The sequence below is a fragment of the Triticum dicoccoides genome, chromosome 2B, assembly GCF_002162155.2.
Source record: "Triticum dicoccoides isolate Atlit2015 ecotype Zavitan chromosome 2B, WEW_v2.0, whole genome shotgun sequence".
Taxonomy (NCBI): domain Eukaryota; kingdom Viridiplantae; phylum Streptophyta; class Magnoliopsida; order Poales; family Poaceae; genus Triticum; species Triticum dicoccoides.
Genome location: NC_041383.1, coordinates 757269755 through 757276085, shown reverse-complemented (window position 1 = coordinate 757276085; position 6331 = coordinate 757269755).

Below are 6331 nucleotides of genomic sequence, written 5' to 3'. Positions count from 1 at the left end.
AGTATGCAGCATATCGAATATTGTTCGGAGTCCCATATGAGATCCCGGACGTCACGAGGAGTTCCGGAATGGTCCAGAGGTAAAGAATTATATATAGGAAGTGATGTTTCGGCCATCGGGAAAGTTTCGGGGTCACCCGGTATTGTACCGGGACCACAGGAAGGGTCCCGGGGGTCCACCGGGTGGGGCCACCCATCCCGGAGGGCCCCAAGGGCCAAAGTGGGGAGGGGAACTAGCCCATAGTGGGCTGCTGCGCCCCCCTTGGCCCACCCCCTGCGCCTAGGGTTGAAACCCTAGGGGGGGCGCCCCACTTGGCTTGGGGGGTACTCCACCCCTTGGCCGCCGCCCCCCTTGGGAGATTGGATCTCCCAGGGCCGGCGCCCCCCCTGGGGGCCTATATAAAGGGAAGGGTGGAGGGGGCAGCCGCACCCTGAAGTTCTGGCGCCTCCCTCCCCTGCTACACCTCTTCCTCCTCCGTCACGTGCTTGGCGAAGCCCTGCCGGAGTGCTGTTGTTCCACCACCACCACGCCGTTGTGCTGCTGCTAGAGACATCATCATCAACCTCTCCTTCCCCCTTGCTGGATCACGAAGGAGGAGACGTCATCCGCTCTGTACGTGTGTTGAACGCGGAGGTGCCGTCCGTTCGGCGCTAGGATCTCCGGTGATTTGGATCACGGCGAGTACGACTCCATCATCCACGTTCTAGTGAACGCTTCCGCTCGCGATCTACAAGTGGTATGTAGATGCAATCTCTCTCCCATGACTCGTTGCTTAGATGAACTCATAGATGGATCTTGGTGAAACCGTAGGAAAAAATTTTATTTTCTGCAACGTTCCCCAACAACATTAGTCATAAAGAACTCATATACTTATTGCCAAAGTTTATTAGCCCTTGAAGCACAGTACTACTACGCATGCCCCTGGGGGGATAGATTGGTAGGAAAAGACCATCGCTCGTCCCCGACTGCCACTCATAAGGAAGACAATCAAAGAAACACCCCATGCTTCAAATTTGTCACACAACGGTTACCATACGTGCATGCTACGGGACTTGCAAACCTCAACACAAGTGTCTCTACAATCCACAACCACCCACTAGCATGACTCTAATATTACCACCTTTATATCGCAAAACTATTGCAAGGAATCAAACATATCATATTCAGCTATCTACAAGTTTATATAGGATTTTATGACTAACCATGTGAATGACCAATTCCTGTCTTCTCTCTAAATAGATATAAGTGAAGCAATAGAGTTTAATTCTTTCTACAAAAGATATGCCCACGCTCTAACAAATATAAGTGAAGCAAAAGAGCATTCTACAAATGGCGGTTGTCTATGTGAAGAGAAACAGGCAATCCAAACTTCAAACGATATAAGTGAAGCACATGAAGCATTCTATAAAGCCATACTCAAAAGATTTAAGTGAAGTGCAATTAGCATTCTATAAATCAACCAAGGACTATCTCATACTAGCATGGTGCATAAAATGAAAATGAAAACTAAATGCAAAAGACGCTCCAAGACTTGCACATAATGCATAAACGAAACAAATACGAAAACATACCGATACTTGTTGAAGGAGGGGATGCCTTTCGGGGCATCCCCAAGCTTAGACGCTTGAGTCTCCTTGAATATTTACTTGGGGTGCCTCGGTCATCCCCAAGCTTGAGCTCTTGCCTCTCTTCCTTTTCCTCATATCGAGACCTCCTCGATTAGACACTTCATCCACACAAAACTTCAACAGAAAACTCGGTAAGATCTGTTAGTATAATAAAGCAAATCACCACTCTATGTATTGTAGCAAACCAATTCATTTTTTTGCATTGTTTCTACTGTAATATAACTTTTCCATGGCTTAATCCACTAATATAAATTGATAGATTCATCAAAACAAGCAAACTATGCATCAAAAACAGAATCTGTCAAAATCAGAACAGTCTGTAGCAATCTGAACATCCACCATACTTCTGGTACCCCAACAATTCTACCAAAATTAGGAACAATAAACAAGTTGTTTAGCAAGACAGTGCAAAAGAAATCAGAACCAATTGACCTTCCAGTTAAAAATATAAAATCACGCACTACAGCCAAAGTTTCTGTCCTGCACCGTACAAACCAACAAGCATTGTAAAAATCCTAAAGGCAAACCTTAGCACTTTATTTTTATAATACAATGGAATTGTACAAGGGGATAATTATTTTTGATGAAAAGTTTCTGTAATCAAGATTCACAAAGTTTCCGTGAGCATGAACAAAGTTCAAGGAGCTCTCCCACTTCAACAATGCTTGTCCCTCTCACTTTCACTTTCCTTTTTGAAAAGTTTTTAGGTTCCCCTCTTTATTTTATTTTGTTTTTAAACTATTTGAAAGCACTAAACAGAAATAAATGACTCTCTAAAACTTTCGAGTTGTCTCCCTGGCAGCGCTTTCTTTAAAGCCATTAAGCTAGGCATATAGTGCTCAAGTAATGACTCCACCCGGATCCCAAGGTATATCAAAGCCAATTTTAATTAACAATGATTTGTAATTTAGTAGTGAGCACAAAGTAACATTTATCATGCAACAAGGTAGTCTAACTCTCTTCCTATGCATCGGCATGTCATAAAAGAAAAATTCATGCACACACAGTAAAGGCCAATGCATAGTATAAGCAGTTTCTTTCAATTCTATCATGTTGGAAACATAGAGAGGTGGAGATATAGTTCCCCTCTCATAATAATTGCAAGTAGGAGCAGCAAGCACATGCATATTATATCTATCAAGATTATCATGTGCAATGGTAAAAGTCAACCCATCAATATAATACTTAATAAGCACAAACTTCTCCGACATAGTGTAGTAGGGAGAATTCAAAAAGATAATAGGACTACCATGTGTGGGTGCAATAGCAACAATTTCATGTTTAACATAAGGAACTATAGCAAGTTCATCTCCATAAGCATAATTCATATTGGCATCTTGGCCACAAGCATAGCAAGCATCATCAAAAAGGGATATTTCAAACAAATTTAAGGGATCATAGCAATCATCATAGCAATCATCCTTCGGTAAGCACGAAGGGAAATTAAACAATGTATGAGTTGAAGAGTTACTCTCATTAGAAGGTGGGCACGGGTAGCTAATCCGCTCTTCCTCCTTTTGTTCTTCGCTCTCCTCATCATCTTTTTCATCCAATGAGCTCACAGTTTCATCAATTTATTCTTCCATAGCTTCCTGCAAAATATCAGTCTCTTCTTGGACAGCGGAGAATTTCTCAATATATGGTTTAACATAGGCATTAGAAGCATAATTATCATAACAATATTCAAGTATGGCAAAACTTTCAGATTTGTAAAGAGTAGCATCATACTTTTCAATCAAAGAAGCAATTTCAAAAGCACCCTTAAAAGCAACAAATTCTTCAATTTGTTGAACATCATAGTAATTATAAACACCCTTAGCATACGAAGATACGATTCCATTATCAATAAACTCACATTGGTAGGGAAGGTGTTTCTTAGGGTTTTCATAACAACAAGTAACATCATATATTTCACATAAATTCCAAGCATAGCATTGCAAACGTTGAATTTGATCCCATAATAGTTTCCCTTTTTTAGATATATGGTGTCGCACATAACAAGCAAGCTCATCTAAAGATTTTCCCTCAACTAAGCTAGTTGGGGTTTCAGCACGAGCACATAGGGATCGAAGATGATCCAAGTAAAAAGCTTCAGTAGTGTGATAGATTTTGAGTGGTTCTTCTACCATTGGAGCAGTAGGTACAACTAATTTTTTTGGTATTTTGCATTTCCTACCCATAACTAAAGATAGAAAACAACTAAGAACAGCACATAAAAATTACTTAGTGATAAAGAAAACAAGCACACACGATAATATTCACCCCACGCTACGACTTCCCGGCAATGGCGCTAGAAAAAGGTCTTGATAACCCACAAGTATACGGGATAGTTATAGCCTCTTTCGATAAGTAAGAGTGTCGAACCCAACGAGGAGCTAAAGGTAGAACAAATACTCTCTCAAGTCCTATCTGCCACATATACGACTCTACGCACGCTTGACGTTCGCTTTACCTAGAACAAGTATGAAACTAGAAGTACTTTGTAGGTGTGATAGGATAGCTTTGCAAGATAAAAAAGAACGTGTAAATAAAAAGTAGGGGCTGTTTAGATAAAGATGCAATAAAGTAAATATAGTGAGTGTGGAAAAGTGGTGGTAGGAGTTGTGAAATTGTCCCTAAGCAATTGACTATGTTACTAGATAGATAATCGCCATTGCAATTCTATTTGAGGGAGAGGCATAAGCTAACATACTTTCTCTTCTTGGATCATATGCACTTATGATTGGAACTCTAGCAAGCATCTGCAAGTACTAAAGACATTAAGGAAAACCCAACCATAGCATTAAAGCATCAAGTCCTCTTTATCCCATACACAACAACCTACTTACTCGGGTTTGTGTTTCAGTCACTCACGCAACCCACTATAAGTGAATCATGAACGTATTGCAACACCCTACAGTGGGAATCCGTCACGCTTGCGCGACACGGAGGGCACCATAGGACAGCACAAATAATAAAACATGCAACTCAAACCAATCATAGCAATTCATCAATCCACCGATAGGACAACGAAGATCTACTCAGACATCATAGGATGGCAACACATCATTGGAAAATAATATGAAGCATAAAGCACCATGTTCAAGTAGAGGGTACAGCGGGATGCGGGAGAGTGGACCGCTGAATATAGAAGGGGGAAGGTGATGGAGATGTTGGTGAAGATGACGGAGGTGTTGGTGAACATCGTGGTGATGATGATGGCCCACGGCAGCGCTCTGGCGCCACCGGAAGCAAGGGGGAGAGAGGCCCCCTTCTTCTTCTACTTCCTTCACCTCCTCCCTAGATGGGAGAAGGGTTTCCCCTCTGGTCCTTGACTCCCATGGATTGGGAGGGGCGAGAGCCCCTCCGAGATTGGATCTATCTCTTTGTTTCTGCATTCTCTGATTCTACCCCTTCACTGTTTCTTAAATATCCGAAGATTCGTAACTCCGATTGGGGTGAATCTTTCACCCAGATTTTTCTCTTAAAATTAGCTTTCTTGCGGCAAAAGAAGAGCATCAACCGCCTTACGGGTGGCCCACGAGAGTCCAGGGCGCGCCCAGGGGGGAGGGCGCGCCCCCCTGTCTCGTGGCCACCTCGGACACCGTTTCGCGTTGATTCTTCCTCCGTAAAATCCCAAATATTCCAAAATAATTCTCCGTCCGTTTTTGTCCCATTTGGATTCCGTTTGATATTGGTTTTCTGCAAAACATAAAACATGCAACAAACAGGAACAGGCACTGGGCACTGGATCAATATGTTAGTCCCAAAGATAGTATAAAAAGTTGCCAAAAGTATATGAAAGTTGAATAATATTGGCATGGAACAATCAAAAATTATAATACGACAAAGACGTATCAGATGCTTGTCCAAGTAAGGGCAGTACCGAAGCACCGGTCCACCCACATATCAAAATATCAAAGTACTGAACGCGAATCATATGAGTGTGATAAAAACTAGCTTGACGATAATTCCCATGTGTCCTCGGGAGCTCTTTTCTCATTATAAGAAATTGTCCAGGCTTGTCCTTTGCTACAAAAAGGATTGGGCCACCTCGCTGCACTTTATTTACTATATTTACTTGTTACTCGTTACAATTTATCTTATCACAAAACTATCTGTTACCTACAATTTCAGTGCTTGCAGAGAAAACCTTACTGAAAACCACTTATCATTTCCTTTTGCTCCTCGCTGGGTTCGACACTCTTACTTATCGAAAGGACTACGATAGATCCCCTACACTTGTGGGTCATCAAGACTCTTTTCTGGCGCCGTTGCCGGGGAGCGTAGCGCTTCTGGTGAGTGGAACTTGGTAAGGAAACATTTATATAGTGTGCTGAAATTTTTTGTCACTTGTTACTATGGAAACTAATCCTTTGAGGGGCTTGTTCGGGGTATCTTCACCGCGACCAGAAGAGCAAAGAGTTGCTCCTCACCCTACTGAACCTATTGAAAATATTTACTTTGAGATTCCTTCAGGTATGATAGAGAAACTGTTAGCTAATCCATTTGTAAGAGATGGAACATTGCATCCCGATTTACACCTTATCTTTGTGGATGAAGTTTGTGGATTATTTAAGCTTGCAGGTATTCCCAATGATGTTGTCAAAAGGAAGGTCTTCCCTTTATCTTTGAAGGGGGATGCATTGACATGGTATAGGCTATGTGATGATACGGGATCTTGGAATTATAAATGATTGAAGTTGGAATTTCACCAGAAGTTC